This window comes from Antennarius striatus, chromosome 15 (genome assembly GCF_040054535.1).
Source record: "Antennarius striatus isolate MH-2024 chromosome 15, ASM4005453v1, whole genome shotgun sequence".
In the NCBI taxonomy this organism is placed as follows: domain Eukaryota; kingdom Metazoa; phylum Chordata; class Actinopteri; order Lophiiformes; family Antennariidae; genus Antennarius; species Antennarius striatus.
The window spans coordinates 4,023,250-4,035,588 of NC_090790.1; the positions used below are offsets into that span (position 1 = coordinate 4,023,250).

Sequence of the window (12,339 nt, forward strand, 5' to 3'; positions counted from 1 at the left end):
CAGCTGCAGCGTCACCCAGAGTTCCATTGATTTGAATCATATTCTGTAAAATCTATTTCTGCTTTTACGTCTTTCACCTCACAAAAGTTTGTATCTGTTTGCTTTCCAGAAGCTTTCTCCCTCCCCCTCCTCTCTCTCTCTCTCTCTCTCTCTCTCTCTCTCTCTCTCTCTCTCTCTCTCTCTCTCTCTCTCTCTCTCTCTCTCTCTCTCTCTCTCTCTCTCTCTCTCTCTCTCTCTCTCTCTCTCTCTCTCTCTCTCTCTCTCTCTCTCTCTCTCTCTCTCTCTCTCTCTCTCTCTCTCTCTCTCTCTCTCTCTCTCTCTCTCTCTCTCTCTCTCTCTCTCTCTCTCTCTCTCTCTCTCTCTCTCTCTCTCTCTCTCTCTCTCTCTCTCTCTCTCTCTCTCTCTCTCTCTCTCTCTCTCTCTCTCTCTCTCTCTCTCTCTCTCTCTCTCTCTCTCTCTCTCTCTCTCTCTCTCTCTCTCTCTCTCTCTCTCTCTTTCACTCACACACAAACATTCCTAATTTTTTTTAATTCCAGTGGCATGCTGTTTTGAAAGATTACGTGTTGCTTGTTTTAAACAAAGCAAATAAATAATATGCTAAATGTATTAGTAAAACAGAAACTGCAGTAGTAGAGAGAGTGTAAGAGAATGATGTATACAATAAATTAAGTACTGATCTGCATGAGGAATAGACTTTCTTATGTTTGATATGGAGGACATGTAATTCAGTGTCGTCAGTCAGACTGTAAGTAAACACCATGCAAAACTCTAGACATTAGCAATATAAATATTCAGTGTGGCTACGCTGTAGTAAAGTAAAGCATGGTAAATTATTTTTCTTTAGCTATAGAGGTCTTTCCACCAGTGACCATTAGCTCTTCTTTTAATGTGGACTTGAGTTTTTATGGGGTTTGTTTCCACACATGGGGTAAGAGTGGGAGCAACTCCTCTTGGCCTCTGATGGAAGAGCTGACCCCAGTGAGGTCAAAGGTATCTGCTAGACACCCCCTACCTCACACACTGAAACACACACACTGCCTCATATTTCCTTGATTATGGAGAATATTTGGTCTTCTACAGGATTTGGAGGCTAACAGAAATTATTGCATTATTAATTCAAGTGAAAACACATAGAGGTAAGTGATAGATTTGGATTGTGGGACTATTTTAGATTTAAAATCAGTTCCTCTTTCTGTTTGTTGGAGGAAAGAAAGGAAGGAGCGGCTTTGCCAGCAGTTCACGCAGCTCAGATAGAGGTCAGAGGTCAATGGTCAGGGTGACCCTCACCTCTTTGTGTCATTAGCTTGGTTGTGATTTGGTTAGCTGAAATGCGAGCCTCCCCTGCTAATCTAATATCAGAGCTCGGAGGTCGTTTGGGTCAGATCACATTTCTACTCACAACAGATTGAACTTATGGGGAGATAAATGGTCAGAGCTGTGACTCCAAACACTCTGATTGTTTCTTCTGGTTGTGTCTCTGCCTTTTTGACATGGTGAGTGGACCCAGCTGGTCTATGGGAATATTATTTTATTACAGAAGACAGACAGGAGAGTGTAGTTATTGTCCAGATGTAATTAATGTACAGGAATGTATCTCTCTGGTAAAGAAATGGCAATATCTTAGATAGTTGTTCAGGAATGGTTGACAGCTGTGTGTTATATCAATTGAATTACATTATATTTACTTACACACACACACACGAATATATATATATATATATATATATATATATATATATATATACGTGTGTGTGTGTGAGTCCATTCAACCATAAGACAGGTGTGTGTGGGTGCGCGTGTCTGAGAAGACCGTGAGCTGCTGCTGCACACACACACACCTGTCTTATGGTTGAATGGATTGTCTGATCGTGTGAAGGGGGATGGGCAGAGAGGATGATTGTGAGTGTCAGGGTTTATGAACGTGTCACAACGATAAAGCACTGGCCTTAGGCGTGTGTGTATGTGTTTGGTTTGGATGTGTGTGTGTGTGAGTGTGTGTGTGTGTGCGTGCATGCGTGTGTGTGTGTGAGGATGTGGAGGGGGGTTGGAGGAGCTTCATGGTGACAGATGGAAATCACTGAGTCACTGTTTGAATGTCCATTATGCTGTTTGATTACTAGCTGACCAAATTGTGACCTGATTGGCTGTTCGACTGTCAAGTCATGCGCTCGGTTGAAAACAAGCTGATTGGCTAGTTTGCTGGTCTCATCTGTCAGATGGAACCTCGTTCCAGAAAGCCGTTTAACAGTGTGGTGATTTGACAGTTTAAATGTTTGTATGAATAGAGGATGTTTTCTACTCATCTTACAATCTAATTTGTAAGGTGGTAAAAAGTTGTACATTTCAAATAAATATTTTTCCAATGTTTGTGGAAATACACAAAAAAATAAAGGTAGATTCTTGAATTTAAACTCAATTAAAACAATAAAAACATCCATGCAGAAAATAAGGTGAATAATGTAGAAGTCCACTCTCAGCATTATCGATTTGTAGCAACTGTGGTGGTGTGCATAGGCATGACAAACTAAAGTATATTCACAATATTGCTATGGATGTTTGCACATTACTCTCAATGTGTCAGAGTATCCTATCACCTTAAGATAACTTAAAATATTAATTTACATTTGAAGAGCACACAAACAAGTCTGAAGGAGAAATTCCTCTAATATCTGATTCTACATCTAATCTGTATTATAAAACACTAAAACATGCCGTTCAATAGAGCAGATTGAACATGAAAGACACACAAACAGTAAATGAATGGTGTGTTCTTATTAACAGTTGTGAATGGTGTTTGCATTGCAGTCATCACTGCGTCTGATTTGATTTTATGTAATTACAGAGCGTCGGCAGGCTCACACCACAACACCCTGGGACAAAGTGGCAATGCATTCATTTGATATAATTAATATATTCTGTTGCTGCATTTTGCGAATGGGAACAAAATATACAGAATTTCCCAGACAACATACAGGCAACATTAATCCCTACCACCAGTTTACAAAAGTTCGTTTTCTACCTTTATTTTATTAAAAACATGAAAAATAATCATCTTGGGGTGGATTTGACGCCACCTCAGAATCCTAGAGGGTTTAGGACGGATTTGCATTTATATCCTGTTATGAAACCATGTGTAAATGGTTTGTTGGTGCCCTCGAATGTTCCTCAACAAACTTTCTTGGCCTGATGTATAAATAAGATGAAATGAGAGATCAACAAACTAAGAAGGCGGGGAGGAGGAGGTGGTATAATATCATAAAGGTTGATCATAAAAATATTGGTCAAGCTGTCTGTCTGATTATATCAGTACGAGCCCTGTGTTCGTCAGATGGCTGCATGGATGTCATTAACAGAAGGCTTTTATTGAAAGTTAGTGAGGATAAATCAATGCAGATGTTTTCTCTGATGTAAAGTAAGATACATTCACCCGAAGGCCATCATGTCTTTCATCCTTCCACACGTTTTTGTTCCTCATCCTCCGTCTTTGTAGCATGTGCCCTGTGCTGGACACCAGAGTTCCACATTAATGAAGCAAATTTCAAAGTCAGGCAGACTAAGCTGTCATAAAGATGCTCAGTCTGTTCTTGGAGCTGCCATGAAAGTAAGGTTATTAAAATATAGGTAAAATTTTACATCAAACAGATATAAACCTAATTAGTAATCAATCTATCAGCACAATGCTACTTGTGATGAGTGTCTTTGCAAGATCTTATGAACAATAATTTGCGTTGCTTGAAAACTTGAAAAATGTCCTCCCTGTTATACGTGCATAGTCATTCTGATAACATGAAATATACAAATAAGTTTAGTTTTTGGCGCTATTTCAGGCAAAAACAGTGTTTCTTTTTTGTTTTGTTTTTTCTTTCTATATTTCTTTGGTTTCGGAGGATGGGTCAGAACTTAAAACCAGGACATCAGCAGTCCGACCCAGTGATACTGAAAGTAACACACAGCCTTCGGTTGAATTTCATTTAATTTAAATTATACAATCTAAAACAATGGATTTCCTATAGTCCAGACCTGCCAAGGTAGTTTTTATGATCAAACCTTACCAACCTCAGATGAGATCAGGCTAGAGGTCACATGACCAGAACAAAGACCACACGAAGTGACAACACTTTCCTATACATCTCAAACCGATGAAATACAGGTGCCTTAAAAAGAAGAGTGAATAATAGTGATGTGTTAATTAAAGGTGATACTATCTTTTTTACTTCTTCATCCAAACTGAAATTAAATGTGTTAGAAACAGGGCTTTGAACCAGAATTTTTTGCCAATCGGTTCGTTCTGAACAGAAACGGAATTATAACGTTTCCGGTTTTGCGTTCCACCCATAAACTGATGTTCCTGAACCGGTTAGAACAAAAAAAATGAAGTTCCTGAACCGATTAGAACAAAAAAAATAAAGTTCCTGAACCGGTTAATAACGTTTCTTGTAAATATTTATATGTAGGTGCCGTACAGTAAACAGTAGCTTTATGACAGTTATATCACTGTAGTTTAGGCTTATGCCTCCTACTTAGGCACTACATGAAATAAGGACAAGGATAACTTCCACCATGTCATTTATTGCTGAACAACAGATCTTCATTGTGCTTCTCCCATAGCTCAGTGTTACTACAAAGCGCTGGCAGTACGGGAACACACTGCACTGAAAATGACTGCAGCCAATGAGTTCATGTCTAAATCATACATTTTTAAGATTGATATACTGCAGTGTTTACCTGTTATGATTAAATGGTGACTGGGAGACTGCCCTTTTCCTAACTGCTGCTGATAGCCGCTACTTCTCTCCGCTCCCATCCCGTGTCCAGTGAATGACAGGAAGTGACACATGAGGTCAATATTTTTTTCAAGAATGAAAAAAAAAACGGTATTAACCTGTTTACAATTATTTTCTGTTCCGATTCTGTTCCGGAACATTAAAAAATTTAAAGTTTTCGGTTTCATTCCTGCCAAAATACCAAAAGTTTCCGGTTTTCGTTCTATGAACCGGTTCAAAGCCCTGGTTAGAAATAAGAATTATGTTGTGAGATTATTCGAACTTAATTATCCTGCCCCAGGTTATTGTCCTTTTATAACCTTCTATCGTTCCCCTCACTGACTCCTTATTTGATTCACTCTCACTCTAAATTGTGAATCTTCGTTTGGTGCAAATGAAATCAAATTCTTTCAGATTGTTGTGATTCTCGTGTGAGTAAGAGGAGAGTGTGACTAAGCTGTGGTGGCTTTAATAGAAATAATTCTTCTTTATGAAGAGGCGGTGTGATGGAGCCTCTCCATTGTTGCTGAATTAGGGAAATTAACATCCAGAATCATTTTTCAGATCACTCCATTTACAGCATCAATCTGACAGCCAAGGCATGGCAAAAATATTGTTTGTATTAAAAACCTGTCAGATAAACTGCAAAACAAACACTTTATAGATAGCAGGTGAAAAAAACAAGACATCAGACTTTCATATTGCCAGGATGTGTCCTCGCATGGTAGACCTGAGTTTAAGAGAGCTCATCGATTGAGGTTAGGTGTTGGAGCCCTTTTAAATGTCTGTCTTATGTCCCTACTTTTCTGAAAAAACAAAACAAAAAAACAAACCCAAACATTTGCATCGTGCTCCCATCATATTTGGAGTTGCAAGCAGCAAAATTTATCCTCATTCCAATTACCTTGGCTGCTTTAACTTGTATATACAGTGTGTCAATGCATCTGTCAGCTCAAACAAAGGAAAACTGGTCTATGAAGAAATACAAGTCACTGATAAAGCTGTTTTGTTTTGCTCAATTGGTAATTGAACTTAAACATTTCTCATTGGGTCTTGTTTTAAACATTTGAGAATTACAATTTTTGTGACGAGAAAGAGATCTGTACGCTAACTTTACAGTCAAACCAAATCATTTGCCTGTTGCGAAAAACCCCCCCATCTTAGTCCTTGTCATCAGGTTACAACCATAATCCAGAGATTCCAGTGAATTTTCTATGTCTTTGCTCATTGGAATATGTTAAACAGTTGTACTTGGGTGCTAACTGTCACTTCACACAGTTTAGACTCTTTTCTTATTACTTACTACAAAACATTGTGGTTTTCACAGAACAGTTTATTCTGACACAATTTTGATGAAACTTATCTTTTCTATCTTCGTTTTGAACTGTATTTACTGTTGACTTAAAGGTCAGCGATGTCAGGTAGCAAGCTAATGCACAAGGAGATGTACAATCAAGACTGTATCTAAAGGACTAATAACGCCAGCAGGTTGTTTTGTCTGCTCTCCCAAACTTATCCAGTTGGTTGGCGGTATCTCATGCGGACGCCCCTCCCTCCTATTCGACTAATTGAAGCGCTGTATATCCATCGAGCACAGATAGCTCCTCTGTCAGTGTCTTAAGACAGTAAAATACACTTAACCTTCAGATGGACAGGGAACGCTTGGAAGGGCATCCACTATTTCAGTACTCAGATCTTTTTTCTCTATCAACTTAATTGTGTTTTTCAATTATTTCACCAGATTTCCTGTCTCCTGACATTTACTTTAATGACAGGGTGTACCCCCCAACTCCCGCTAAGCACCAGCAATCTTAAATTTAGTAACGTGAAACGTTATTTCTGGAGCCATTGAAATTTAAAGGGTTTTCTCATGCCCAATGCTGTGGTCGAATTCAATTTTTTGAATGTGTTTTTTTTTTCTTACCTTTTCTCACAAAATCTCACACTTTGCTGTGTCGTTCAATTTTTCATTCTCCATCCTTCATTCTCACATCAGTTTCCTGCTGATATTGATCTCATTCCTGACTCCCTGGTGATCAGGTTTTACCAGTCTTTCATTGATTTCCAATAGAGGCAGAGTTGAGGTGCATCATGGGAAGGTAAAGAAGCTGCAGCTTAAACGGGGTGGATGGGAAGGTTGTTGGTTTGATTTCCAAAGTGGAATTATTAGAAAACAAGGTATTTACTGTTTTTGTCATGACAGAAATCTAAACGTATAATTTAAACTTTTTTAAATTAATTTACTAATGCATGTATTTTTTTTCTCCTGTATTTTGATCTAGATGTATTGGTAAGACATATAAAGCCCTAATTTGCCCAAAATTATTACATCATGTAAAATGTCAAAGAAACAAAATACATTGATTTGCTAATCCTTCTTAAACTAAATGCAGTTGAATAAACAACTAACACAAGACAAAATGTAGTGTTCAAGTTGGTGACATGACAGCGGTTATCCATCAATCCTTCCAACCAACCAACCATCCGGTGTTCTGCCTTGCGGGTCACGGATGTTGCTGGAGCCTATCTCATTGGTTATTAGAAGCCAAAATCAGCAACCCATTGACAGCTGGATTCATAATAGTACAATCAAGTTAAAACATTTAATCACAGTCTGATCCAACTTGCATAACTTTATTTTTCCCTGGAGCAATTCCTAATGTCAGAAAGGGGTGTGTTTCAGAGCCACGTGCCTCTCTACACTCCTGACCACATCTCGGTACGCTCCTGCTCTCACCTGTGACAAGCACTTACTAGCGTGCCAGTGTGAGACCTGCCAACTGTGATCTTTGGTCACGAAGGTGTATTGAGGTGTATTGTGTTAGTCTGTGAACACGTCTCTTCATAGAGTGTGTTTCTGATAGTTTGGCCAGAAATGCACATAGAAGCAGATTGTGGTGCTGGGTTGATGCTCTGCTGCTTCCCTGATCATCCCTGTTCAGCACTTTTTGTATGATGTCTGATCCCCTGGTATCTCATCCATGCTCTTGAGACTGACTTGGAAATAGAGCAACATATGTATGGACTTTTGCACATCTATACACATGTATGCACGTAAAAAGGTCCATACATGTGTATGGACGTTGCCATCCTAGAGGAGATGGCCTACCAGATTGGGCTGCAGATACCACCTCATGCTACCAATATTGAAAGACACTAGCAAAACCCAAAGCTAGAGAAGAATCATGTGGAAGGTTTATGATCTCTCTACTTGTAAAACACTCTGAATGCGGTCTTGCTTTGTCTTTCCACTTCACATGTTGTCACCTTCATTTGCAACAAAGCAGATGAAACTATCTCACAATCACTTAAATAAATGGACAGATAGATGGTTTGAAATTCATATGACTTGGTTGTGATAAATTAGTGTTCCCTTCATTTTCCAAGCAGTGTAATTTGAGACAGAATCATTTATCGTTGTCTTACATTACTTTTTTTAGTTTAGGGAAGAGGCTAAGCTAATTGTTGCTACACTAACTGCCTCCATTGTTGTATTTGGTACTTCATCATACATCTTCATTGACTGGTCTAGAGCCTGGATTCTAAATGTAAAGCTACTGCTTCTGTTGTGTTTTTGTGAAGTCCCCCCTAGAAAGAAACAAGCATTGTATGCCCTCCAACCCTCTGCCATAAAAGCTCTTTGGTGTTTGTGTATGTTTGTGTGTGCGTGCGTGCATGCTCTGTTAAAAAAAAAAAACCTACACCATAGCAGAGGAGTAAATACTCCCCACATATGCTGTATTAATTTAAGTTAATGGAAAATTACATGTAGACTTGAAAATGTCTCTGCCATCTACTGTAGTGGATGTCTAATTACACTGGATATCCACCATGGAGGCAAGCTCAAAGGAAAATTTTGATGCTTTTTGAGTATCCCTTGGAGGGCATGCCCCACTATTATAGAATCACTGATCTAAAGCCATCTTATACTGTATAGGGCAGAAAATTGTGGATTCATTATCTTGCTGAATTCAACATGCATGACATCTTGTTTCCAAACCTTTATTTTTCTCACAATCCTGTTAACAACCAAACCAACAAAAACAGACATTACATTGGTGACATAGCTTCTTTTTTTTGGAAGAAATTAAAAGCACTCTTTGTTCGTGTATCTTTGTATTTTGTGTTAAGGTCAAGGATTTCTGTTTTTTTTAATGACATGTCCATATTTTTTACAGTGATTGCATGGACTCCACAGGTTGTTGCATTAAACCATCCTTTTTAAAAAAAAAAAAAGATTCCTTCCTATATAGATAATTTCATTTCAGCCAGATAGCCTTTTTATTCTGATCCATCCATGGTTTTTATGAAGATTTAGCTGAGCTGAGGCAAGCTCAAAGGGGAGCTCGTCCGTTCCTCTCCTTAGTTTATTGGGTTATGTTTTTGGAGCAGGTTGGCCAACAAATAGGATTTGGATACAATGTCATTATAATAGATCTCCCGGTCGTGAAAGAAGCAGATCGATAGGCTTCAAAAATCAATCAGCCTGTTCGCATGAGTCTACAGGCAGCAAGCTCACACTGAGAGAAGTGATGCTACTTGACGAATGTCTGAAGAAAACCTCACATCACACAATTGATTGTTTTTCATGGTATCTGCAAGTCGGCCTTTACTGCTGTCTTATTTGATAGCTTTGGAAATCTCCTTGACTTGGCTTAGGTTGAATTTCTTGAATGAATCTGTCAAAAATTCCAACATACCATGAGTGTCGGTACAATTTACTATCTTAGTTTTTCTTGTAAAGGAAAATTGTGATACTTGAAATACAAAAAACATGTGGAAAATCAATGTTCACATCATAAAATGAGTGGGAATCGGATTCGGTCAAAGAATTTTTTCTTGCGTTGTGCTGAAATGTTGTTTTACCAGAAAGAAACACAAACTAAGCTACTAAGAGTCATGCCATTCATACAAATCAAAAAAGATTTTACTTTTTTGCAGAGAAGAGCTGTCAGAAGAGATTTACATTATGCTTTAAAATAAAGTGTAAATAGAAATTGACCACCCCTTATCAATCTTGATACCCAGTAATAAAAAAAAATACTAGAACAGATTAGTTTATAAATATTAGAAACTAAATGTGTCATTGCTGTCTGCCTCTCCCTTAAGTCCCCTCCTCTGAACTGTGTTACATCACATTTCCTTCCTATTGATTTTCTCTGCTAGCAAACAAAAATGTAGCAAAAATGCTACAAAAAACCCCCAAAACAAACACCTGTGTTTGGATGAACCACCAACAGGGAAAATAACCAACTAAATTCTTATAACTTGCCAAACAGAAAATCTGATACTTACAAAAAAACAAAAATAAATGAATACAAGCTGTAGGGTCTTGTGACACTGCTGCACACTTATTTCTGCAGCTCAGCTGAAATACTAGAATGTGTTAAACTTGTTATTTCAGCATATGTACTTTCAAATTCAACTTAAAATACTTTTGTGATGGTTTGTTGCAGAGTCAGTTATTCACTAGCATGTAGCTTGAAAGTAAACATCAATGGAAGAATTTGCTCATCAACTGTTAGCTGAATCGTTTGATGTTTTAATTTCTGGAGCATATCTCTGTGATGTTGGCTGAAAGACATCAAGCATGAGTCTCTTGACTTTAAATCAAGAAACAGCTGGTTAAAACTAAAAAGTGAGAAAAGAGAAGAGTAACAAACTTCAACTTGTATTTTTTTCCCCCAGTCATTTAATAGCCCCTGGATGCATATTATGACACCCATACCATTTCTCTCCAGTGTGTCTGTATTAAAACTATGATGTGCTGGTCTCTGTTTCCATTGACTTCGGGTCATAAATGAATCCAGATACACTATTCTCTCCTCTGAAGTGCTTTCAAAAATTAATTCCAATCCAACCCATCTTTCCTGACACTTTAGAATAAACTATCATAGCTCCACATTTTGTTGTGTTGCGAGCTTCTGTCAGTGAAAGACAGTTTAATATACCACTTAATGTCTGGATTTAGTCTCTGAAACCTTCCATCCCTCTGCATTAGTTTCTCTCTTGACTGTCTTTCTGTGTAAATCCAAACTTTTTAGTGATTCTGCTTGGAGTCTATCTCTAATTCTGTTATCTACTGGCCCAGTCTGGCCTGGAGATGGATGCCATCTCTAATCCATTTATCAGAGCCGTCAGCCAGGCCATCGTCCAAATGACAGCTAGCCTTAAGCAATCTCATTATAAAAAGAACCAGAATATAGTATGGAAATATTGGGAGGCAGCTGAGTCTTGTAAATAAGGGTATAGAAAATGGACTTCAGATGTGACACAAAATAAACAAAGTATTACAAAATAATAATTTAAGAGGGTAATGGTTACATTACTGGGCAATACCAATATTCATGTTCTGATGACTTCAAAAGGGGATTTGGTTCTTTAGTGTTCTTTTTTATAATAATAATAATAATAATAATAATATAATATAATTGTTATTATTGTTATTATTATTATTATTATTGTTTTATTACTTTTATTCTTTTCACTTTATTTCAAATGAAAATAGAAAATAATATTGACATTATTTTGAAGAACTGTAACATACCTCACTATGTCTTTACATACCAGTGATAGTTTATCTGAATGGTGTTTTTGTTTTGTTTTGTTGAGAACATATCTCCAAAGTCGCATCTCCAAAGTTGTGTGTCAATCAAATGAATGGAAGATATTCTTACACTGATGTCCTTGTGTCCGTGTGTTTGCCTACAGAGAAGACATGACATATTCAGACGACACTTGTTCAGATATTATTTTTTTTGAGTCAGAAAAGAACACTAATGCTGATATTCATCCAGGCTGATAACTTTGTGCTATCAGTGCAGTCTCAAGTTTCTAAATTCACTCAAGCAATAATTATATTTTTATAGTTTAATCCTCCCATCATTTATTTTAACAAATCCAGCGCAGCAAGAGAAATCTCCATCAAGATTAACCTGAAGCACACTTGGCAGTGGGATACAATCCTTTTATTCATCTCACAGGGAGTTCTATCACTCCACACTGTTCAATATTGTGTGTGTGTGTGTGTGTGTGTGTGTGTGTGTGTGTCCATATATACGTATTGTGTGTGACCTATTGTTCTCTTGCAATACAAATCCATAATAATACTGTGCTCACTCATCCACAGACAAAGAAAAAAAATAGAAATCAAGGGGTAGAGGCACTGGGAAGGTGTGTGTGTGTGTGTGTGTGTGTGTGTGTGTGTGCGTGTGCGCACTGTAGTCGGACACATGCACACAGATTTTAAAGCATTTTTCAAGGTCTCATCGCCCACTCTGATACACACACACACACACACACACACACACACACACACACACACACACACACACACACACACACACACACACACACAAAAACACTCTTACTCACTGATGGTGTGATCCTGTTCAGGGCTACAGCAGTTTCCCACTGTGTGAACCCTGTTACACACAAATGTATACAATACAGGTTATTGTGTCGTCTGAAGAACACACTGAACACACACACATACAACACACACACACACACACACACACACACACACACACACACACACACACACACACAGACACACACACACAGACACAACAAA

General features: G+C 38.0%; 1 protein-coding gene across 3 annotated transcripts in view; it reads left to right on the forward strand.

Moving 5' to 3' along the window:
• Positions 1–12,339, forward strand: part of LOC137608280 (WD repeat-containing protein 7) — a 107,019-nt gene that overhangs the window by 50,699 nt on the left and 43,981 nt on the right. The window lies entirely within an intron of this gene.